Raw genomic sequence first — 26,424 nt, 5'->3', positions numbered from 1 at the left:
TCTCCTCTAGTAAAAGAGCTGATATTGCTGAAAACCAGGACCAGAGTCTCATCATGTGAGTGGCTGAATTACAATGGCAGCTGAATTGCAGATCTAGAGCAGTGTCTGATACCAAAGTGAGGGCATGGATTGGAAAAAGTTGGGACCCTGAAACATTGGATGGGAACTTGTGGGCTGATGATTCAGAAGAGGAGGATATTGAGCCCTTAGAAAAAATTGACCCACCCCAGTCAATAGATCAACCCCTCCCAGATGAAAGTATTATTTCTCAATCCACACCTGAACGGATTAGCCTAACTATTCAAGTTGATATGCCAGGTGGGGCTGCATCGGTAGCATTGCCTGAGGGAGATTCCTTACAAGGTATTGCTGAGAGCACCCAAGAAATACCCTCACCACCCATTATTTTTGCTAGACCTGTCACTAAAATTAAGGCTCAGAAAGCTCCAAAAGGTGAGGTTAAGAAAATTACCCAAGAAGAAACGCTATACTCTTAAAGATCTGCTCGAGTTTTCAAATACGTACGAGCAGAAGCCTGGGGAATATCCCTGGGAATGGTTACTAAGGGTGTGGGATACTGGTGCACAAAATGTAATATTAGACCGGTCTGAGTTTCTGGATATGGGACCCCTAAGCACAGACTCTTCTTTCAATGTCTCTGCAAGAGAGGCTACGAGAGGATCCAATTCTTTATTCGGTTGGTTCGCTGAAGCATGGACTGCCAGTGGCCTACATTAGACCAACTTGAAGTACCTGACCTACCTTTGTACACTGTAGAGGAAGGCATCCAAAAGCTTAGAGAAATTGGTATGTTGGAATGGATCTATCAGGATATTCCCATAGACCCAAAAAGGGGGTGTCCTGAGGACATACCCTTTACCACAACCATAAGGAACAAGTTTGTGAAGTAGGACCCAGTATCTCTTAAGACTCCTGTAATTGCTATTTTATGTGCACCAGGATTAACAGTGGGCACTGCCCTAAGCAAACTCTAACATTTGCCCACAATGGGGCTGATTGGTCCCTGTAATGGTAGAGGGCAGGTGTCAGTACTGAATCAACAAAGACAGGGTAGGCGTGGTTATGATATACAACAAGGTTTCCATGGTAATCAAATCAACCTGTCATGTGGAATTATGGCACTGGCTACTTAGCCACGGTATCCCTAGGAATGAAATAGATGGGAAACCTACTAAATATTTACGTGATCTATACAGACAGAAGAATGGTAGATCGGGTGAACAGCAGAATAGACCATCAAGATCGCTCAATCAATTCCCAGCCCTGAGTCAGTTTACAGATCCACAACCACTTGAATGAGGGGGAGGCCAGGTCCCTTTGAAGGAGGACCCTGTTACATCACTGAAGGTCTATACTGTTAGTTTTTCTTCAAGCCAACCCCAAAGGGACCTGCGGCCTTTCACAAGTGTTCATTGGGGGAAAGGAAATAATCAAACTTTTCAGGGATTACTGGACACTGGCTCAGAACTGACACTAGTTTCAGGAGACCCAAAGTGTTTCAAAGGTCCACCAGTCAGAGTGGGGGCTTATGGAGGTTAAATTATCAATGGACTTTTAGCTCAGGTACGCCTCACTGTGGGTCCAGTGGACCCCCAGACCCATCCTGTAGTTATTTCCCCAGTTCCAGAATGCATCATTGGAATAGACATACTTAGTAACTGGCAGAACCCCCATATCGGATCCCTAAAATGTGGAATAAGGGCTATCATGGTAGGAAAGGCCAAGTGGACACCATTAGAATTGCCATTACCTAGGAAAATAGTAAACCAAAAGCAATACCGCTTTCCTGGTGGGATTGCAGAAATCAGTGCTACCATCAAAGACTTGAAAGATGCAGGGGTGGTGATTCCTACTACATCCCCATTTAACTCACCTATTTGGCCTGTAAAGAAGACAGATGGATCCTGGAGATTGACAGTGGTGGTGGTGACTCCAATTGTTGCTGCCATTCCAGATGTGATTACATTGCTTGAGCAAATTAATACTTCTCCTGGTACATGGTATGCAGCTATCGATCTGGCTAATGCCTTCTTCTCCATACCAGTCTCGAAGGACCACCAGAAGCAGTTTGCCTTCACCTGGCAGGGGCAACAATATACTTTCATAACGCTCCCCCAGGGGTACATCAACTCTTCTGCTCTGTGCCATAATTTAGTCCAAAGTGACCTTGATCACCTGTCTATTCCACAAAATGTCACACTGGTCCATTATATTGATGACATTATGCTGATTGGACCCACTAAGGAGGATGTTTCAAAGACTCTAGATTCATTGGTACAATATCTGTGTACAAGAGGTTGGGAAATTAACCCAATGAAGATTCAGGTACCCTCTAACTCAGTAAAATTTCTAGGGGTCCAGTGGTGTGGGGCATGTCGATATATTCCTACTAAAGTAAAGGATAAGCTATTGCATTTGGTGCCCCCAACGACCAAAAAAGAGGCACAACGCCTAGTGGAGGCACAACGCCTAGTGGGCCTCTTCGGATTTTGGAGGCAACATATCCCTCACTTGGGTATTCTACTTGAAGCTATTTATCAAGTGACATGAAAAGCCTCCATTTTTGAGTGGGCCCAGAACAAGAAAAGGCTCTTCAACAAGTTCAGGCTGCCGTGCAAGCTGCTTTGCCACTGGGACCATATGATCCAGCTGACCCAATGGTGCTAGAGGTGTCAGTTGTGGATAGAGACCCCTATTGGTGAATCACAGCATAGACCATTGGGATTTTGGAGTAAAGTCTTGCCATCCTCTGCAAACAACTACTCCCCCTTTGAAAAACAGCTGTTGGCCTGTTACTGGGCCTTGGTGGAGACTGAACGCCTCACCATGGGCCACCAAGTCACCACGAGGCCTGAATTACCTATCATGAACTGGGTATTGTCTGACCCACGGAATCATAAAGTTGGACGTGTGCTGCAACACTCCATTGTTAAAGTAGGACCTGAATGGACAAGTAAGCTACATGAAGAAGTGGCCCAAATGCCAACAGTCTCCACTCCTGTCACATTGCCTCCTTTCTCTCAGTCTGCACCTATGGCCTCCTGGGGAGTTCCTTACCATACTTTAAGTGAAGACCAAAAAGTCATGCTTGGTTTACGATGGCTCTGCACGATATGCAGGTGCCACTCGTAAGTGGACAGCAGCAGCACTACAGCCCCTTTCTGGGATCTCCCTAAAGGACAGTGGTGAAGGGAAATCTCCCCAATGGGCAGAACTTTGAGCAGTGCATCTGGCCGTTCAGTTTGCATATAAGGAAAAATGGCCAGATGTGAGACTATACTGATTCATGGGCTGTGGCTAATGGCTTGGCTGGATGGTCAGGGAATTGAAAGGACCATGATTGGAAAATTGGTGACAAGGAGGTGTGGGGAAGAGGTATGTGGATGGACCTCTCTGAATGGGCCAAGAAAGTAAAGTTAATTGTATCTCACGTGAACGCTCACCAAAGGATTACCTCTGAAGAGGAGGACTTTAATAATCAAGTGGATAAGATGACACGCGCTGTGGAGACTGGTCCTCCTCTTTCCTCTGCCACCCCTGTTATCACCCAATGGGCACATGAACAAAGTGGACATGGCTGCAGGGATGGAGATTATGCATGGGCACAGCAACATGGACTTCCACTCACCAAGGCTGATTTGGCCACTGCCACTGCTGAGTGTCCCATTTGCCAGCAACAGAAACCAACATTAAGTCCAAGATATGGGACAATTCCTCGAGGAGATCAACCAGCAACTTGGTGGCAGGTTGATTACATAGGACCACTTCCATCATGGAGGGGACAGCGTTTTGTTCTTACTGGAATAGACACCTACTCTGGATATGGATTTGCCTTCCCTGCACGTGATGCTTCTGCCAAAACTACTATTCGTGGACACACAGAATGCCTCATCCACCGGCATGGCATCCCACATAGCATTGCTTCAGATCAAGGAACTCACTTTACAGCAAATACAGTGTGGCAATGGGCCCATTCCCATGGAATCCACTGGCCGTGTCATGTTCCTCATCATCCTGAAGCTACCGACTTTATAGAACGATGGAATGGGCTCCTAAAGACACAATTACGGCGCCAACTAGGTGAAAGGATCGTTGGACCCCCCAAAGGGGAATGCTTTGTTCCTTATTTTCACAAGAGATGCTCCACTATATATTTGTAATCCATTAAAATCTTTTTTTTTTCTGGTAGCAATTGTTTTAAATCATCTTATTGGGAGCTTATGAAATTCTTATCACAATCCATTGTGTCAAGCACATTTGTACATTTGTTGCCATCATCATTCTCAAAATATTTGCTCTCTACTTGAGCCCTTGATATCAGCTGCCCATTTCCCCCCTCCCTCCTCACTCCCCCCTCCCTCATGAACCCTTGATAATTTATAAATTATTATTTTGTCATGTCTTACACTGTCCGATGTCTCCCTTCACCCACTTTTCTGTTGTCCATCCCCCAAGGAGGGGGTTATATGTAGATCCTTGTAATCGGTTCCCCCTTTCTACCCCACCTTCCCACCACCCTCCCGGTATCACCACTCTCACGACTGGTCCTGAAGGCATCATATGTCCTGGATTCCCCATGTTTCCAGTTGCTATCTGTACCAGTGTACATCTTTTTGTCTAGCCAGATAATGATGAAATAAGCAATGTTCCTATAGTTCTTAAATGCTTCCTCCCCCCAATATCATGATCCCAATTCTACCTTCATAAAAGCAGTTTTTAAACGAGCGTGCTGTCCTTCTCCCTACGAAGGCTATGCACGCCTGGCACAATGAAGATTAAACAAACAAACAACCCCCCCCCATTCTTCCACATTACTTACATTCATCAGGCCTCTCTCCACTGCAGAGCCTTGTATGTCCTCCGTAGGATGAATAAAACGAGAAGTCTTTCCCACATTCCCGACTCGCATGATGTTTATCAGAGATGTGTGAAATGTTTTATGTAGGATTAAGGATGAACAAAGACTATGGGACTTAGAATGTGCCCAACAGTCACGCTTAGGACCTCTCGCAGGTTTCCAACAGGATGAGAAGCCACAGAACTCTCTCCTACATATGTGACCTCCGTAACATGTCTCCCTAGTGCATCCTCTCAGAGGATTTTTGAGGGATGGCAAACACAATTGCATCTCAGGTCGCTCATGAAAGGCTTTTGTTCTTGTCAGTTCTCAGGGCAGTGGTCAGGTTGGAATGACAATGACGGGTGTGGGCGCAGTTCTTAGCCTCACAGATAGGACATCCTGCGTGGGATCTGACGGGGTGAGGAGATGAAGGGTAGCCCACGAAGGTTTTTCCACATGCACAGCACGGCAGTACATTTCCTTCAGGTAAACTGCTTTGTCTCACAGTCGGTGTTGGAATCTGGTCGATGGTCTGCCCACGGTGGTGGCCTTCATGACGTTCAACGCGCTTCTGTTCTTTCGAAGCCCTGTAAGAAAAGAGTCAAGACGCTGTTGGAATCGCGTGACAGGCAAAATTACCAAACACACTCTATTTACAGAGAGTTGGCCCCCAAACGGCATGTATTTCACAAGAAACGTCTCATTTGCGACTCAAGGTGTGACTTTTTGATAATAACTGCAAAGTAAAATATGTTTCCAATATTAAACATGACTCGCATTTTTTTAAATGTTGTATGATGAAAATTATGTATAACCACATGTTACAGCCAGCTGTACAAACACTAACACATGTAGTTATATGTAAATATGTGTACACATATGAATACATATTAGCCTACGTCCAGATCTTGCATTGGTTCGACAACTACAGAGCCATTTCTGAAGCAAACGAGGGCAGGACTGCACACAGCTTGGAACCATCCTGGACCAATGAAGAAATCTGATCACTGAAAGGTCTAAATAGGTGACACTTATTGAAGGAGGTGCAGATGATAGCCAATTTTGAGTAAGACAGTATGGACTTTTTCTTCTGGGGTCAAATCTATGGGGAAACAAGTTTAGCTGCTATGGAAGGTCTACACTGCCATTCATTTACATTAACAATTCTTACTCCATTGCAGAGGGGTTCCCAGGGCTGGTATGTGCACATGAATGTACGCATTTGTTTTCATATCATGACATATCAAGATAAATCTTGAGACAGTTTCCTTCTTAGAATGGCACTCACCCCAAATGCTTCTGGTTTTCACGCTGATCTGTACTGACTTGCCATTGGGAGCTTTCAGTTAAAACGGAGGAACAGGTATCATTCTTCATGAATCGCAGCATCATATGATCCCTAGACAGTATTTCTCTTCCATTAAGGTTTTGAAAAACTGAACCCATCATTTGAGTTCAGGTTCAATATATTAAAAACAAGAAGAGGCATTATGAAGTCTGCTAGGAACAAAGAAAGAATTAGCCATATTTGAATGGTTAAATACTTCAGGAATAGATGCCAAGCTGATTTTTAAGGAAGTACTTCCATTGAGACTGAGAATGAAGGTGACGACATAGGAGCCATTGGGAACGAGAAAGACACTGGCCACAACACGCACATAGCCTTCCAACATGAAGAGGATCTTGGTGACCTCACTGTGTGAGCACTGCCGACAGTACAAATCAAGCTCAGGCGTCTGTGACATTGTTCCCGCAAACCAACAGATACTTTCAAGCTGCCTGATTTAAATGCACTTCCCCTAGCAAGTCTTTAAAAAAAAACTAGCTTTCAAGGTGTGTCCCTCAACAATGGTCCTGGATGAGTCTTATGTCCACAGTCCTAAGATCTTTCCTTGCTTCTCTGGAAAAGCAACGAGGCAGACTGGCATGGGACACATAAAGGACATGAGGGAAGACATGACAGCATGAACAGTTCTGTCATTGAGCCAATTCTGTACACGTCAGAAGACAAAGAAGTGATAAATTAACGACAGCACTTCAATTCTGCCATCAACAAAGAAGCCTACAAAAAACCCAAACCGCTTGTCTCTTAAGTTTCTTGAACTGATGTTTGAAGACAATACTGATAATTAAGACACCTGCTGAATCTGTTTTAGTCACAAAACAAACAAGAGTTCAAGGTAATCCTTTTGAATTCATGCACAGACCAAGTGACTAAGCCTGTTATACTAAAAACTTCAGTCTGTTCTTCAGACAAAATACTGAAGCAAAGTCTATGAAAAGATTATCCTGAAGCAGGCTCAAAGGTATTCAAACACACACATGATATCAAAGGCATTCTTACCTACTGAGGCCAGCTTTCCCAGAGTTTCCTCCATCACCTCTCTGTAAAGTTTCTGCTGAGGAAGATCCAGCAACGCTCACTCTTCCTGCCTAAAGACCACAGCCACAGCCTCAATGAGCTCCCAGTCCTGAAACATCACACCCATTCCGGATCAGCAAGGTAACAGGTATCCAATGTGAACAGGAACAAAGTTTGCAGCGATGGTCCTGAGAATACTGAGAATTCAAAGCACCTGACCCAAGGGTAGGTCTTCCACCAAGGTCACTGCACTGCTTGAGTGTACCCGACAGCCTCATCTATTCTGTAAATTCTCCTCCTTACTTAGGAAGCCTTGTATAAAAGACACGCTACACATGGAAACAATCTCTTCAGTTCGACTGAATACGATGGCTGTCTTCTGTTTATCATCTACACCAGTTTGAAAAGAGCTGAAAGACAACCGTGTAGAACATCCCTTCCTATCAAAGCAGAACAGCAGGCATTCCTTTGGCCCATGGGAGTTCCTGGCAACCACGCAAGGACCTAGGTCTCCCACCCACAGAAAACCCAAGGGCCAGCGTGCCTATAAAGCCTAGGGAATGAGGAGGTGACAGGGATTCATCTTGTGAAAAAAAGGAATTCGCTTTTGGAAAATTATGTATTTCTATACATTTGTTAAGGAGTTCTGGCATTGTCGTGTTACGTTACCGGTTGGACTGAAATCCACCAGGTCAACAGTTAGCACTGACCATGGGATTCACAGGAGAAAGATGAGGTGTCCCACTTCAATAAAGAGTTACAGTCTCAGAAACCCAATAGAGCAGTTCTACTCTGCTCCGCAGGTTTGCTGTTAACAGGAATAGGAATTGACTCTTGTTAATTTGTTTTGCTTTCTATATGAGTTCCCTAAATAGCTATCCTCATCCTCTGTGTCTTCATCATTGAGAGACAAATAGAGTGCAGAGAGTAAGTCCACAGTTGAGACAGGAAACACTCCAACAAGAGAAACACATCAGCCCACCACTTCAAATGTCAAAAAGGAACCATAGGGAATGTCTTCATGATGTCTCGCCTCCACAAACAAGCCCACACACCCTTCACAAAAGCACAGTCATGCCATGATGTCATCAACAGCAGAATCAAGGACAGCATGCCTTTCCGTGAATGTGCCAGTCACACAGAGGGAGAAAAATGTTCTCTACTCCAGTAAAGATTTAAGGTCTCGGAAACTCTAGGGAAGGTACAGAAAAACAGAGCTTCCTACGAGTCACCTAAGGTAGGTGAACGGAGGCATCCAAACTTCAAGTGACCCATGTAAAAGGACCAAATAACAGAGAGCAGGGCCTTAGGATTCCTCATGGGGCTCGGATCCTTGGCCCACTATTCACCCTTTAACTTTATTGACAAACCACATGCCCACAGCACACTTGTCCCACAAAACAAGTCAATCAGGTCTCTCCAACTTATGGTATGAACATCCCTGTTGCTTGTAGAACTCACCAGTTCCTTGTTCCAGAAACTGGGGGTCAAGCGATATTTCGTCTCTAAACACAGGCCACTTCAGGAAGCGGGATGGAAACAGAAGCAGAGGACAATGAATTACGTTTGGTCCACACACCAGTGAGAGCACTAGAAATCCTTCCTATGGCTGTTTGGATGTACAAGATGGTAGCTCTGGATCACCAGCTGACTGTACAGGATGCCTTGTCCATGCACAATTAGACCAGTCATAGAAACATTACAACCAAAATCATTGCTGGTAATGTATGTATAAATATGTTTGATACAATTGATGCATGGAATGCTATACGAGTTCCCAAATAAAATAACTTTTAAAAATATCGAAAATGCTGTGGCTGGCCAGAAAAACAAACGAATTTGTCTTGGAAGAAGCACAGCCAAACTCTTCTTTAGAACTAACGATGACTAGACTTCCCCTTATGTACTTTGAACGTGTTATTGCCATGGACGATAACCATTCCCTGGAAAAGGACATTCTGCTTCATAATTGAGGGGGGGAAAAAGAGAGAGAGAACCTCTAGGAGACGGACTTACACAGTAGCTGTGACAAAGGGCTGAAGCCTCACAATCATTGTGAGTCTGGCTCAAGACGTGGCCGTGTTTAGTTCTTTAATTCGGTTTACCAGAAATAAAACAATTTTAAAAGTCTTTTATCCTGCCGCCCCCACGCGCCCCCCTCCCCGCCAAATAAAACAATGTTGAAAAAGGAAGGAGTGATAGGTTTTCAGCTCCAACCTCAGGCCTACGACCAGAGAGTATTTACATATGGGTCAAGATATTCTCCGCCGTCTTCATTTTTCATTACAGGGAGTTGAATTCCTTCAACCTTGCTGCAAGACAACTTCCTTTGATTCACATTATAATAGGGATAGCATTGATATTTTCATGTTTGTTTTGCAATGTACATTTCCTTCTTCCGCTTCAAGGGTTCCTCCACTTCCTTTTTGATACCGTGGCCTCTGGCTCCCGGGGTGGGACTCTTGAACAATACTTCACTCTTGAGATCAATGAAGAAAGAAATCTGAAAAGTACTAAGCTTTCTTTAACTGGCTGCCTTCCCATTTCTTTCCAGCCTGCTGCCCTCTAGCCGACTCATGGGCTTTCATTTCTGACCTCTCTCAGTTTCCTCTCTCACTGATATTTACTCCAATGTACACTGTGAGAGCCCTAATTTCTTTTGCAATTATCTCGAAAAAGCATTTCAGTATTAATTCACATGCTAAACCCGGGCCTTAATTCTGTTCAGAAAAATCTAGGAAGGAGATGCTTACAATGTAGAATCTGAAGTCTCACCCTAGGCCTCCTGAATCAAACTCCACCTTTCAGAGGATCCTGGGTAATCCACCCAAACACCCCCTGCAGAGAAGCATCCCCTGATATGTCCTGCCTGTGAAAGGAGAAGTGAATTCAGCAGAGAACCATCTACATCTCATCCTCCCACTAGCTTCCTCTTCCACCACCTACCTCCACGGCCAGGGCTCCTCACTGTCTTCCTGATCGTGTTCAGAGGGTCCTGCCCAACATCATTCAACTCCTTTGCAGCACAGGGGTTGATTTATGGCCCTCGGGGTGCTGTCCTCCATAAAACCCTGGGCACGAGGGTGCACAGGTCGGAATGACTTGCTACCATTCACTTCTCAGTTGCACGACCCACATTTTGCTTCTTCTGCCTCGATCACTGCTGACCTGAGAGGTGAGGTATATTCCTGATCCTGGGATCCCTGCCGTCTCGGGGTGCAAACTCATCTTCCCCAATGGAAATACTACGTCATGCTTCACACCTTAGGCGCCCTACACAGCCATGCAGGCAGCAAAGCAAAACGGATGATCCGAATCTTCATTTAAATCATTGCCCTGGACAAGCGCTCCCGCCTGTCCTCGCTGCGCCCGATGCACCAACAGGCTGCGTAATTGCAACACGCCGGTTCCCGCGCAAAGGCCGCCCGCCCGGCGCCCACGACGGTGAATAAAAGGGGGCTCGGTGCCTGCAGCCCCCAGTCCCCCCTGAATCAGCACCGCGAGCGATGACAACACTCAAGCACACACACGGGGGCGCGTCTCCACCCTGGAGCCCCCGGGACGCGCAACACGGGGAGAGCGCGCTCCCCGCGGACACCTGGAAAAGGAACCTCCACAGCCAGGAGCAGGGGTCACGCCAGGGCGGAAACGCACGCGCACTTCCGGTTCTGGTTTTGACTCATGGTGCATCTGGGAAAGGTGTCCGTTCGGGAACGCCTACTACTTGAACTTGTGCCCATGATGTTCCAAAGTTCCCTTCTTTTTTCCTTGTTTTATTCCATTGATGCAGCCACTGTGTCACGCCATCTTTTTTTTTGAAGTATTTAAACATCATTTTATTGGGGGCTCATACAACTCTTATCACAATCCATACATACATCAATTGTGTAAAGGACACTTGTACATTCATTGCCCTCATCATTCTCAAAACATTTGCTCTCCACCTAAGCCCCTGGCATCAGCCCCTCATTTTCCCCTCCAAAGTCCCCTTCTTATCCAATGCTGAACTCTCCATATTTCGGCTAAGGACAAATGCTTTCCCAGCAGATCTGCTTTTTACTAAAGGCTTCAGAACTCATTCACTGCCATCCAATGGATTCTGACACACCTTTAATATGATAATGAACTGAAATGCAGATTTCAGTAATGAAGGCTATAAAATGCTAATGATCTGAATCTCCCCTTAAGTCGTTGTGTTTCCATATTTGGCCATTGAAAAATGTTTACCAATCCTTTCATATGAGCTCAACTCTTTTTAATGAGGTCACTTCTGCTTCCTGGTTTCCTTTGCACAGTGTGACCAGTTTCTGAGCTCCTACAGGGAAGGCGTTCTTCCTTATTTTAGGGTACAAGAGCTGTGCCAACCTTATAAATAATTTAAGGAGAGCATTAAGAGTCTTTAAAGTGACAAAGGCAACTCCAAAACAGACACATCATCAGGATGAGGGAGGGCATTCGCATGTGGTAAAATGGTGTCCCAGGAATCACATTTGGGACACTACTTACATAAGACATGGACAAAGGAAGCTGTCACAGATCGATGACTGGTGTCAGAACATTACATTGCAGTAACATGTGATACTACAGGCCCATGCGTGGGATACATACATAATGTTAGACAGAAGACATTTAAGATTTATCCAGGGTATTTCAACCAAAGGGAGTCATAACCTGACTATGCACACACAGTACTATCCCCAGTATGCTAATCTCCAGCAAGGACACACCAGTTGTGACGATTGTGATCTTCTTTACATTGAATTGTAATCCACACTGATGCTGTCATCCTTGATTTTCAATAGCAAGTGTCTCAACTCCTCCCGATGTTCAGGAGGCAAGGTTGGGTCATCTGCATACTGCAGGTTGTTAACAAGCCTTCCTCCGATCCCGATGCCTCATTCTTCTTCACATAATCCTGTTTCTCTGATGATTTGTTCAGCATGCAGAGTGAACAAGAACGGTGAAATGTTGCAACCACCCTGACACACACCTCTCCTGATTTTAAACGCCTCGGTATTCCCTTGTTCTGTTCACACAATTGCCTCTTGAGCCATAAGTTCTTCAGGAGCAGGAAACAATGAAGTGTTCTGGAGTTCCCATCTTTCCCTGTCAGGGGAGAGAGCCCCTAACAAATTATCACAGGTCTGGCAGGCACACTTGTATGGTGATAATAAATAGAGATTGAAGTCATAGAAAATATGAGATATTCATGAGGGATATGGGAGCGAGAAGGGAGAGGGGAGAAATGAGCTGATACCAAGGGCTTAAGTTGAGAGCACATGTTTTGAGAAGGATGAGGGCAATGAATGTGCAAATGTGCTTTTACACAACTGATGTATGTGTGGATTGGGATGAATTGAATGAACCCCCAGTAAAATGATTTTTAAAAACCCAAAAATCAACCAAAAAAGAAAATATGAGAGATTTAAAAATAGAGTCAGATACATTTCATAGTAGCATGCTCACCTCAGCCTCACTTGGTGGTCGACGTGGAGAGGAGATTTATTACTAACCAAGGCTTATAAATTCTCTGGGGACGTGCAAGGCCCCGAATTACAGGTGGAGACATACATCACAGGGAGGGGTTGTGCTATAGGTACTACAGTAATGAGGGGGATTATCTAGGGGTATCAACGCTATAGGAAGAGGAGGGATTAAAGGTACATATGTGACAAGATGGGCAGATCCTAGATTCATGATGGCAGCTTAACCTTGATTGTCCTAGAGCTGGAAACTTTATTTAGCCTAAGCCCGCAGGGGAAGCAATCCACTGACCCTCACAGTAGGGAGTGAGCCCTACTTACTGTGGGAGAAACAATGGTGTCTGCTTGCTCTGGGTGGCTGGAGTCTTCAGGGAGATAACTTGACAATAGATTACCATTCAATGCAGGCAGTGTCCCAAGTCTAACATATTTGGTGGAGATGACTTGGAATAAATCTTTCTGTTTCCCACATTTCCCAAGGTTTTCCATAGTTTGTTATGACCCACACAGTCGAATGCCTTGACCTAGTCGATGATGAACAAGTAAACACCTTTCTCTTGTTACCTAATTTAATTCCAGGTCCATCTGACATATGTAATGTTATCCCTTGTCCCGTGTCCTCTTCTGAATTGGGCAGAACCTCTGGCAGCTCCCTGTCTATGGACTGCTGCAAACACCGTCGGGTCATCTTCAGCAAAATTTCACTATCGCTGACACTCTGTCATTTGAGCATTTGGTCCGGCCATCTTTCACTTCAATGAGCAGAAATATGTATCGTTTCCAGCCACTTGGCTAAGCAGCCGTCTTCCTAATTACATGGCTTGCAGTGGTCTCAACGTCCAACATATTGTGTTGTGTGTGTGTTGTCTGTTGTGCATGTTATATGATGTGTTTGGTGTGTTGTTTTTTGTGTGTTTTCTGTATGTAGTGTGTATGTGTTCTGGGGAATGAGTGCTGTCTGAGGTTTTGTATGTGGGTTATCTCTGACGTGTGCATTGGGTGCATGGTGTGTGTATTGTGTATGTGTTGCATGTACTGCATGTGTCTTGCTTGTGTTTTGTGCATATGCGTGTTGTTCGTGTGGTTTGTGGTGTGTGTTGTCAAAGTGTTCTGTATATGTGTGTTGTATGTATCACGTTTGTGGTGTGCATGTGCTCTTTGTGGTGTATATGAGTTTTGTGTTTTCTGTGGTGTGTGTTTTGTTATATTGTGTGTGTCATGTGCTATGTGTGTGTTTTGAGTATTCTATGTGGCGTGGGTTGTGTGATGTGTATGTTGTGTTTTGTGTTGTGAGTTGTATTATATGCTATGTGTTGTATAGTGTGTTGTATTTGATGTGTGTTCTGTGAGTCCTTTGTGTTGTGTGTCTTGTGGGTATGTTCTGTGTTGTGTATAAGTCTGGTGAGTGGTGTCAAAATGGTGTGTGTTTTGTGAGGTGAGTGTATAGTGTGTGTTGTCTGTGTGTAGTGTGTTTTATGTGCTGTGTGCTTGTGGAGTGTTGTGAGTATTCTGTGTCTTGTGTGTCATGAAAGTGTGCTGTGTATGTGTGTTGTTTATGTTGTATGTGTTTGTGTGGTGTGTTGTGCTTGTGGTGTGTATGTTGTGTGTTGAGAATCATGGAACTGTGCTTTGCATGTATATGCTGTTATGCTGTGTATGTTTGCAGTGTGTTTTGTGTGGTGTGTTATGTTGTGTATGTGTTGTGTGTTTGTTGTGAGAGTGTGACGCATATTGTGTATGTTTTCTGTATGTGTGTTGTGTGGTGTATATATGCTGTGTGTATGGTGTGTGGTGTCATTGTGTTGTGTTCTGTGTGTAGTATGTTATGTTTAGGTGTGTAGTGTGTGTTGCGTGATGTTTTATGCGTTGTGTGTTCTATGTCATCGGGGTGGTGTGTTGTTTTCATGGTATATCTGTGCTGTGTGTATTGTGTTGGCTGTTATGTTGTGTATGGTATGAGTGTTGTGTTTTCTGAGTGTGTGGTATGTGTTCTGTCTTGAGTGTGTTCTGGGTGTGTGTGTTGTCCTTGTGTGTGATTTGATTGGTTGTGCATGTGTTGTGTGTTTGTGTGTAGTTTGTGTTGTAATATGTATTGTGAGTTGTCTATGTTGTGTGTGTGGTGGGAGTGTGTTGTGTGTAGTGGTTTCTTTCTCTTTTTTATTAAACATTTTATTAGGGACTCATACAACTCTTATCACCATCCATACATATACAGACATCAATTGTATAAAGCACATCCGCACATTCCCTGCCCCAATCATTCTCAAAGCATTTGCTCTCCACTTAAGCCCTTTGCATCAGGTCCTCTTCCCCCCCCCCCTCCCTCCCCACTCCCCTCTCCCTCATGAGCCCTTGATAATTTATACATTGTTATTTTGTCATATCTTGCCCTATCCAGAGTCTCCCTTGCCCCCCTTCTCTGCTGTCCCTCTCCCAGGGAAGAGGTCACATGTGGATCCTTGTAATCAGTCCCCCCTTTCCAACCCACTCACCCTACGCTCTCCCAGCATCGCCCCTCAAACCCTTGGTCCTGAAGGTATCATCCACCCTGGATTCCCTGTACCTCCAACCCTCATATGCACCAGTGTACAGCCTCTGTCCTATCCAGCCCTGCAAGGTAGCATTCGGATCATGGTAGTTGGGGGGAGGAAGCATCCAGGATCTGGGGGGAAAGCTGTGTTCTTCATCAGTGCTACCTCACACCCTAATTAACCCATCTCCTCTCCTAAACCCCTCTGTGAGAGGGGTGTGTGTACTGTTTTGTTTGGGTTCCATATGGTGTGTGTGTTGTGTGATTGAGGTGGGGTGTGTGTTGTGCTTGTAGCATTTTCTGAGTGTTGCGTGATATGTTATATATGTGCGTAGTGCATGTTGTGTTTGTGGTGTCTGTTGTGTGTTGAGTATTATGGAAGTGTGCTGTGTATGTGTGTTGAGAATGAAGTGTGAGTGTGAGTTTGGTGTGTGTTGTATGTTTGGTGTGTGTTGTGGGCAGTGTGTTCTCTGAGTCTTCTGTGTGTGCTGTGGGTACTTGGTATGTGTGCGTTCTGTGTAGTGTGTTTCCTGAGTGTTTTGTTTGTTGTGTGTGCAATAGGTTTTCTCAGTGTTGAGTGTGTTGTGTGTTTTCTTTGACTATTGTGATGTATGTGCTGTGTGTTGTGTATGTGTGGTGTTGTTTGTATTGTTTTTCTTGTGCCAATGTCTGTTTTGTGTGGTGTATGTGTCATCTGTGTCGTGTTTTGTGTTTGCTATGTGTTGTGTTATTTGATGTGTATGTGTTGATTATTGTGAATGTGTTTTTGTGTATGTGGTATTTGTATTTTTTGTGTAGTACATGTGGGGCTGTTGGTGTGATGTATATGTTGTATGTTTTTGTGTGGGATATGGTGTGTTGTGAATGCCTGTTTTTTGTGTGTGGTGCGTGTATCTTCTGTGTGTTCTGTGGTGTATGCTGTGTGCATTGGTTATGTGTTTTGTGCTTATGAATGTTTCGTGTGGTGTGCATGTGTAGTGTGTGTGTATGTCATGTGTGTAAAGCGTTCTCTGTGTGGTATGTGGTTGCTTTTTTGGTTTTAGTTTTGGTGTGCTTTTCTTTCTTTTTAAAAATAATTTTATTGGTGGTTTGTACAACTCTTATCACAATCCATACATACATCCATTTGTGTCGAGCACATTTGTACATTTGCTGCCATCATCATTCTCAAAATTTTCTTTCTACTTGAGCCCTTGGTTTTAGCTCCACATTTTTCCTCACCTCCCCTACCCTCCCTCCCTCATCTTTGATAATTTATAAATTTTCTTTTTAATGTCTTACACTGTCTGATGTCTCCCTTCACCCTTTTCTGTTGTCTGTCTCCCAGGGAGGGGGTTATGACATAACCGCTATGTGTACATCATTGTGATCAGTTTCCCCTTTCTTCCCAACCTTCCCCTTACCCTCCTGGTATCTCTTCTCTCATTATTGGTCCTGAGGGGTTTATCTGTCCTAGATTTCCTGTATTACAGCTCTGATCTATACCAGTGTACATCCTCTGGTCTGGCTGGATTTGTAAGGTAGAACTGGGATCATGATAGTGGGGGGGATCATTAAAGAACTAGAGGAAAGTTACAGGTTTCATCAATGCTATAGTACAAAGACTGGCTCATCTCCTCCCTGCGACCCTTCTGTAAAGGAATGTTGCCTACAGACGGACTTTGGGTCCCCACTCTGCACAATGACATTTTTGATGCCTGATACCTGATCCTATTGACACCTTGTGATCACACAGGCTGGTGTGCTTCTCCCACGTGGGCTTTGTTGCTTTTGAGCCAGATGGTGGCTTGTTTACCTTCAAGCTTTTAAGACCCCAGGTGCCATATCTCTTGATAGCCGGGCACCATCAACATTTTTTACATTTGCATATTCACCAGTTCAGCGATCATGTAGGGAAGGTGAGCATCATGGAATGCCAGTTTAGAACAAGGTGTTCTTGCAAGGAACTACTTGACTAGACGCCCAATGTCCATCTGCTACCTTAATACTAAACCTATACATATATATACACATAGATTGCCACATCATGTATAAATATATGTATAGTTTGTTCTATTGATGTGTCATGTGTGGATTATGTGTTTATTGTGTTGTGTGTTGTTGGCCGTGTGCACACGTGTACAAGCACTGCTACAATTATGTCTGTTTGAACATTTGGACCAAATTAATAGGAATACATTTATAAACCCATCCTTTGTGCAAACCACTTACAACTTTTGCTTTGCCTCCTGCCTGCATAGCTACAATGCATTATTAGCTCGAGATGTCTTAAAGCAGACACGTTGTTCTTAAGAACACCACCATCCAACAGAGTTCATGGCTAGATAAACACAGCACCGGTCTAGGTGCTTTTCGCTTAAGGAGCAATAACTCAGAATGTGAAACTCGGATATAAACCAGGGCTGTGAGACTCTTAAGCTCAGTGAGGCTTTCTACGTGGGGTCCTGGAGTGGGAAAGGGACAAGGGTGGGCTACATACATGATGTTTATAAGATTTGTCCAGGGCTTTTCAACCAAATCACAACTGAGAGGGCATGTCTACATACATAATACCCATCATGGACACACCCAGGCATGACCTTAACAGGCTCTGCACATCTCAGTGATGGTTGGTGAGGTAGAGGTAATCCACTCTCTAAATCAGTCAGCCTGAGTGCAAACTTATTTACATAGTTGGTTACTGACCAGAAGGAAGTCAGTAGAAGCTTAAGTTATTTCCGGACTCTATACATGGACTTGGGGCTATCAGTTGGGACTCTCCGTCAACAATAGCCTTAGGATTAACAGTGTGCTCAGAATCTGATGTCCTTTCTTGAAGGACAATATAACTCCCTTGGCCTGTTTCCTGCCTGTTGAATTTCAACAGTCCTTCTTTCTGTCTCCTTATAAGCTACCCCAATGGTTTTCCTGCTGAGATAATTGATTAGTTAAGTCAATCCTGGTCCGGTCTCTTACAAAGATTGTGCACCATTCTTTTGGTGAAGATTCTATATGCCAAATATCCTTGGATTTACAACTGAGTTTTCCAAAACTTTTAAGTTTATTTTCAATCATTTCATTGGGGGTTCTTACATCTCTTATCACAGTCCATACATGAAATGATGCTGAATGCAGGATGATCACAGGCCAGTGGGTGGGAAAGTATTGTGGATCCAGACACAGTGTAAGCATCTCTGAGCTGACAGCGGTCTGTCTCCACATGGCTTCTCTAGCTCCAAGGCTCTGGCTGCCATCACCCCTTCTCCATGTGGCTTGTCAAAAGAATGTCTTATAGACTGAGCGTGTGCCCCACCTGCAGAAAGCTATTTATCTCCTTAGTGCCGCCAAATGACATCATCAAGCTGCCACCTAAATGGCAGGCTAAACTCCACCCCCTTCGCTCTTAATTTTCTGAAATGGACAACAGATTATATAACCACCATAGTTGCCATCACCATTTTCTGCTTGAGAAAAATGTCAAGTTCTATTTCAATTTTGGACACATTTTTTAAAATCAGCCAGGATGAAGTCTTTATTTTTTTAAAAATAGGAAAGGAGCAGGCTCAACAAATAGTACATATTTTATATGATAGCAAAATATAGAGAAGACATGATTGATAAAGGAAGCTAAGTAGTGAATTGGGGAGAAATTTTATTCTATCACCTTGATTGGTTGCTAAGTTTCCTTTGTTCTTCTATTCTTAGCGGTTTTTGTGGGATGAATATTCAATTTACCTTGGGGCCAAACTGATGTGTATCTCTAGATAGGTGCCCAACAAAGAAAATTTTGAGATTTGAAGGCTTAGAAGAAAATGAATTGGGATCTATATTTATCTGGTTAAATGGATAAGTCAGCATAATGGTAAGAAGCAAAAACAGTTTGTGTAATTTTCTCTTTTCTGTTGTTTTTTTAAGTTTGTGTAATTTTCATTGAGGAAATAAAACACCTCAAAGGATACATTCCAAAAAAATAAATTTTAGAAAAAAGGATACATCCCACAAACCTTGTGTTATGTTGAATCTTTGAATAAGAAAGCAACACACACTGAGAAAGATCGTAATGTGCTTAACATAAAAAAAATCATTTCTCTGGTAGACACACTGTAGCTCCAATTACCTTACCCCTTTGGTTTTTGTTTTCTAGCAGTGTTTTTACACACTTTCAGAAACAGCAATAAGGATCAACCAGCTTACTTTGGACACACAACAGCCTGCAGTCTTGAGTTTCAATGCGTGAGGATGTGAAGAACAGCTAAGGCCTTCCCACACTGCTGACACTCGACGGACCTACTACGCAATATGATTTCTAAATGCACTAGTGCCGTGACAAAGGCTTTCCCACATTCCTCACGTACCTAAGGCTTCCCTCCACTATGAATTCTTTTGTGTACGACCAGGCATGAAGGCCACCTGAAGGTCTTCCCGCAGTCCTTGCATACATACGGACGCTCTCCTGTGTGAGCCATGGTGTGCAGAGTTAAGTCGGAGGAATGCTTATAGGCTTTCCCACAGTGTTTACATTCGTAAGGCTTGGCTACACTGTGAGCTTTTTGATGACGGGTGAGTTTGGAGGACGCAGAAAAGGTTCTTCCACATTCCTCACATTCAAAAGGCCTCTCTCCACTGTGAATTCTTCTATGACTACTCAGTCCTGAGGGCTGAGCAAAGGCTTTGCCACAATCCTTACATTTGTAAGACCGCTCCCTACTGTGCGTTCTCCTATGATTAGTGAGTGTTGAAGACCAAGAAAAAGTTTTCCCGCATTCCTCACATTTAAAAGGCCTCTCTCCACTGTGAATTCTTCTATGAATAGCCAGCCCCGAGGGCCGAGCAAAGGCTTTGTCACATTCCTCACATTCATAGGGCCTCTCCCCACTGTGAATTCTTCTGTGACTAATGAGTGTTGACAAATGAGCAAAGGCTTTCCCACATTCCTTACATTCATAAGGCTTCCGTCCATTGTGGATATTTAGGTGCATAGTGAGATATGAAGAATACTTAAAGGTTTTCCCACACTCCTGACATTCAAAAGGCTTGTGTCCATGGTGGCTTTTCATGTGTCTGGTGAGATGGGAACAGTGCTGAAAGGCTACGCCACATTCCTTACATTCATACGGTCTCTCGCCACTGTGCAGTCTCCCGTGCCTGATGAGGTTTGAGTACCAGGCAAAGGCTCTGCCACATTCCCCACATTTATAGTTCCTCTCTCCTCGGTGAACTAGAATGTGTTGATTGAGGGTTGATGACCTGGGAAAGGCTTTCCCACATTCCCTACACTCATAAGACCTCTCCCCACTGTGGACTCTGGCGTGTCTGATGAGCTGTGAGGACTGAGGGAAGGTTTTCCCACATTCCTGACATTTATAATCCCCCTCTTCCTGGTGAGTTTGCATATGTTCTCTGAGCTTTGAAGAAAGTGGGAAGTCTTTCCCACATTCCTTACACATATGTTTACCAGAGCTAGGAAACGTTTCGTGTGAGGCTGGGGATGAAAGAGCACTACAGGAACTAGACTGTTTCTTGGGATCGCACGTAGGGCTGCTCACAGGATCCCAAAAGGTCGAGAAACTACATAATTCCTTCTCAGATTTGGAAAACGGATGGAGTTTCTCAACGGCGTGTGTGCTCAGAGGATTCTTGAGGGTTGCCAGATGGAACTCCTTGCCTGGTACCTTTTTACTACAGGGTTTCTGTCCTGAAATAGTTCCCAGAGGAGAGGGCAGGTTAGCGTCACAGGTTTCTTCACATTTCTTGCAGTCACAGATACTGCATCCAGCGTGAGACCTGAGATGACCATACGATGAGTGATCCTCGAAGGCTTTCCCAAACTCACACCACCAAACTGGATTTCCTTCAGAAAAACTTCTGTGCAACTGCCTGGAGGCGACTCCACACTGATGACCTTTATTACCTTCACAGTGTCTCTGACCATTCAGAGCCCTGTTTAAAAAAAAAACCACAATCTGCTGTTGGCATTGTGTTACTTCTTCAAAATTACCAAACGCAGTTAACTGGCATGGCTTCCAGACTATTTTGTCTTTTAAAAGAAAAAAAAAATCTCATTTTCTATTACGTGTTTTTGCGAATTCGGCCAAAGTGAAATTATGATTTCAATACCATCCCATTTTGGAAAAGTTTTATAACGAAAATCATAGAAACACATGTCAGAGCTAAGTGTATACACATGTCTATAAGTGACTATGTATCAGGCTATGAATCGGTTCACAACTATTAAGCGTTTGTCTTTGCTAAACTGGAGACAGGGCTGTGAAGGTTTACATTCATTAAAGGAGGTGTAGACGATGCCCAATTGTGTGTGAGCTCGTGTGCTCATGGCTTCTTCAGGGGTGAGGTCTAATGTTAACATATTGGGTTCTGTGGGAAGTGTATGTTGCCCTTCTCTATGTGAATGATTCCCGTATCTGAAGACTACTTCAATGTCATGATACTTTGGAAGAGCTTCTCCTCTGGCACTGCTGGCTTCTCCGAATGAAACACACTCACCTCAACTGTAGCCCCCGGTTTCCATGCGGATCTTTACTGATGTGAGATTCGGAGCTTTCAGCAAACATGGAGGACCAGATGTCACTCTTCATGAACCGTAGCATTATATGTTCAGTAGATTGTATTTTCTCTTCATTAAGGTTTGGAAAATCCGAGTACTTCGCTGTGTGAAACAAAAAGGGAAGGAATTATGAGGAGGAGACCTGCTGTGAGCAAACAAAAATATAGCCAGTCACCGCTGAAGCACTTTAGCAAGAGATCTAAAGTCCTACCGTGAGGACTGAGGGATGGTGATGAAAAGAGAGGCCACCAGGTGTAGAATTATAGAGACTTTCCCCAGCCTAGTCTCCCCCAAAGATGTGCCAAACATCAGAGGCTATTTGCCAGCACATGGTGGGAGGTCAGATGTATTCTGCCTTCAGACTGTCTGGTCCTAGTACAGGTAGGTCCCACTCCCTGCTGTTAAGGACAATGGGCTACTTCTCCCTAAAAGCCTGTGGCCATCAGTCTGGTCGCTGTAGGTGGGGTTCACACCCTACTGATAGTGGTTTCTATGGAGACCCAGAAAACAGGTCAAACCAGCTCAGTGACATCCAAAGTTAGGCTGCCATCCTGAATCTGGGATCCGCCTATCGTGTCACATGTGTACCCCAATCGCTCCCCTTCCTATTGAGTGTATAGTCCTAGAGTGTACCCCCCATTGTTGCATAAGTTATAGTGCAACCCCTTCCAGTGAAGAATGTCTTTACCTGAAGTTAGGGGGTGTGGACACCCCCCAAAGATACATAAGCCTTGGTTAGCAATAAATAGCTCTTTCCCTCGCCTCCCTCATCCTGGTGCTCTCCCCCCTCCTGGCTCCCGTTCCCTTTCCCTTGTCTTCCTTCCCCTCCCCCTCTCTCCTGCCGTCTGGTCTCCCATCTCCACGTCGACCACCACGTGGGGCTGAGGTGAGCATGCTACCAGGAAATGTGTCTGACTCTATTTCAATTTTTCTTCTATCTCTCACGCTCTTTGACTTTATTATAATCTTTATTTATCTCAGCGGTACAATTGCGCCTATCAAACCTGCAATTAGTCATGAGGCTGGTCTCCCCTCCCCCCACAAATGGAGCCCATTGCGAGGCAGTAGGAAAAGATCACTTGAGTCATACCCCGTGTAACAATTGTACGGCCCCACTGGAAGGCAGGGCAAATCGGAAAATTGTGTCAAGTGAGGATCCGGTGTGGGGCTTGGCAGAAAAGTAGTGGAAACAGTGAATGAGTATTTTAAAGAGGACAATGGGGCAAGGTAAAAGTCAACCTGAAATGTATGGTACTATGCTCATCTACTTACTGAAAAGACAGGGTGTAAGAGTAACGAAGAAAAAGATGCAATGTTTTCTAAAAGTAGTAAAAAGGTATAATCCACGGTTCCCAGAGGAAAGCACTTTCCATCTAGAGACTTGGGAGGAAGTCATTGTAAACTTAAAGGAAGCACACAGAGATGGGGAGCGTATCCCCAAGGAGACGTGGTCTCTGTGGGTTCAAGTGAAGCTAGTTTTAAAACCTTGGCAGGAGGAAGAGAATGAGGATTATCAGTGCAGTCAGAAGTCTTGTATCTATTCAAATCTAGAAAAGCAAGCAAAAGCACTGTGAATGAGCTGATTTCCGTCATGAAACCTTAGAAAAGAGTGAAGAAGCAGGGACTGACTTGTTCTGCAAGGCCTCTGATTCTGAAGGAAACCTTATGGCCAAAGCCTACATGCCCTCGGGGGACTGCAGCCTCTAAAGGCTTAAAGGTGATAAAGTACTAGAGAGAGTGCATTCCAAGACTCAAATCGAGGCTATTCAAGAACCCCAGGAAGCTCCCTTGCTTTCAAAGGTGGGAAAGCAAAGGAACAAGACCAGCAGAGCAGTGAGAAGCATCTAGGATACCCAAACTTAAATCAGGTGAGAAGCAATCAGAATGGGTTTCAGGCAGATGAGAAGATTTTAGGCAGAGCTGAAAAACCTAAGTCTGAGTCAGAAGGGGATATAGTAAAAGCATCTGCTCCCCTGCTGGAATTGAGTGTAAGAAGGACTAGAGATTGTAACACAAGCAAGCAAGCCAGTGCTGGAGGTGGAGAGATGAGCTCCAAAGAAATGCAAACTAGGAGAGCTAACACAGAAGATGAAGTTCAGGAAGTGGAGCTTCAAGACATACAGGTGGAAAAACATGGGACCCCAAATGGTAGAGAAGGGGGAGTGGCAGGCCTGGTGGGAAATGATCAAGGGTAAGGTTGCTTAGAGAAGAGGTATACTCTAGCCCAGGTGGCGATGAAGCATGGTAGTAGGGCAGGAGGAAAGTCAAGGGAGATGGAGGAAAGAGCTAGGAGTCAAAGGGCATTCATGGAGGTCTAGACAAAGACATGTACATGCAAATATATATAGGAGGATGGGGAAATAGATCTATGTGTCTATATTTATAGGTCAAGTATTAAGGTGGCGGAAGGACCTTGGGCCTCTACTCAAACACTCCCTCAATGCATGAATACCTTCTTTTATTAAATTGGAACTCTATGATGCTCACTCTCCCGACACAACGGCTGGAGCCAAAGTGGGTGAACAAGTAAATGTGGTGAAGAAAGCTGATGGTGCCCGGCTATCAAAAGAGATAGTGACTGGGGTCTTAAAGGCTTGAAGATAAACAAGCGGCCATCTAGCTCAGAAGCAACAAAGTCCACATGGAAGAACACACCAGCCTGTGTGATCGAGTGGTCCCGAAGGGATCAGTTACCAGGCATCAAAGAACAAAAAATCATATCATTGACTGCACACCTCCATGATAGGATCGCTGAAGACAAATGGGTGCATAAGCAAATGTGGTGAAGAGAGCTGATGGTGCCCGGCTATCAAAAGAGATAGTGTCTGGGGTCTTAAAGGCTTGAAGGTGAACAAGCGGCCATCTCGCTCAGAAGCAAATAAGCCCACATGGAAGAAGCACACCGGCCAGTGCGATCACGAGGTGCCCAAGGGACCAGATATAAGGCATCATGCAAAAAAAAAAAAAAAGATATGTGTGTGTATGTATGTGTACATATGTGTATATGTATATATGTATGTATATATATGTATATATATATCATATTAAATGAAGGGGGAAGTGCAGAGTGGAGACCCAAGGCCCAAGTGTCGGCCAATGGAGATCCCCTCATAGAGGGGCTTAGGAGAGGAGATGGGTTAATTAGGGTGTGAGGCACAGCTTTCCCCCAGATCCTGGATGCTTCCTCCCCCCAACTACCATGATCCGAATTCTACCTTGCAGGGCTGGATAGGACAGAGGCTGTACACTGGTACATATGAGGGTTGGAGGTACAGGGAATCCAGGGTGGATGATACCTTCAGGACCAAGGGCGTGAGGGACGATGCTGGGAGAGTGGAGGGTGAGTGGGTTGGAAAGGGGGAACTGATTACAAGGAGCCACATGTGACCTCTTCCCTGGGAGATGGACAGCAGAGAAGGGGGGAAGGGAGACCCCGAATAGGGCAAGATACGACAAAATAACGATGTATAAATTACCAAGGGCACATGAGGGAGGGGGGAAAGGGGAGAGAGAGGGGAAAAAAAAGAGACCATGATGCAAACGGCTTAAGTGGAGAGCAAATGCCTTGAGAATGATTGGGGCAGGGAATGTATGGATGTGCTTTATACAATTGATGTATGTATATGTATGGATGGTGATAAGAGTTGTATGAGTCCCTAATAAAATGTAAAAAAAGAAAAGAGGAGAAAAAAATGATTAGGGCAAAGACTGTACAGATGTGCTTTATACAATTGATGTATGTATATGTATGAACTGTGATAAGAATTGTATGAGCCCCAATAAATTGTTAAAAAAAAGACATACAGGTGGAGAAGACCAGCTCAGAGATCAGAAGCAAAGAGGTGGAATTATAGGAACGCGCCTTTACTTTCAAGGGTAGAAAGGGGGATTACAGAGGGAGATGTAGAATTTAGAATGTCTTATCTTCTTAAAGCTACTAACAGACAGCCTTACGGGAAACACCCACAAGGAATTCACAGTGCCCTTTCCTTTGAGTTGCTGAAAGACCTCAAGCGGGCAGTCAATGATCATGGCCCAGACTCACATTATGTAATTAGCATGAGGGCTTTAGGGCAGTCTGAGCCTGGATCCAAGCCCTGGCACAAGCGTGTTTTTATTCTTCAGTGTTTTTACAATACAATGTGTGGTAGGAGTTTACAGCCCATTCACAAGCTCGGCAGGAATGTTGAGGATGGGACACAGGAATTCATCGACTGCTAGGGGATGAGAATTATATCGCAGTTGAGGCCCAGCTACAGTTTACTGAACAGACAACAGAACAGTCATTGTGGGGCCCTGGTTTGCAACTGCCAGCACCAGCACCATGACGGGTTGTATAAAAACAAAGTCTGGGGCAGGCTTAAGCTCTAATTTCAGATTTCTGGGCACTGAGGCAATTCTAGCAGAGAAGGCATCACCTGTCCAGACTGACCAGTAGGGGGCAGCGACCACCACCCCCAATTGACCAGTCAAGAAAACATGCGCTAAACTGTTCACCAACCACCACTGGACAACGCTAACACCAGAAGTTTTCTCCAATAAGTTTAAAGAGCAGCAACACTGGACTGCCCCTGGTCCCTGGCCCCATAAAAGCCCAGGGAACAAAGAACTCAGGGCTGATTCCCTTTTGGACGCTGGGTCCCC

The 26,424-nt window shown here is 44.5% G+C and overlaps 1 protein-coding gene across 7 annotated transcripts in view; it reads right to left on the bottom strand.

The window, feature by feature from the left end:
* Positions 1 to 26,424, bottom strand: part of LOC142435714 (zinc finger and BTB domain-containing protein 10-like) — a 43,229-nt gene that overhangs the window by 5,824 nt on the left and 10,981 nt on the right. The window contains exons 1-5 of one of the 7 annotated variants that reach the window (XR_012781596.1): positions 9,240 to 10,851; positions 8,685 to 8,742; positions 6,150 to 6,200; positions 4,841 to 5,448; positions 1,895 to 2,099 (exon numbers count right to left, since the gene is read on the bottom strand). The gene's annotated coding sequence lies outside the window, so the exon portion shown is untranslated. The other 6 variants (XR_012781597.1, XR_012781598.1, XR_012781595.1 and 3 more) reach the window with 6 other exon arrangements.

The sequence above is a fragment of the Tenrec ecaudatus genome, chromosome Y (genome assembly GCF_050624435.1).
Source record: "Tenrec ecaudatus isolate mTenEca1 chromosome Y, mTenEca1.hap1, whole genome shotgun sequence".
Classification (NCBI taxonomy): Eukaryota; Metazoa; Chordata; class Mammalia; order Afrosoricida; family Tenrecidae; genus Tenrec; species Tenrec ecaudatus.
This window is presented reverse-complemented; position numbering and strand designations above follow the sequence as displayed.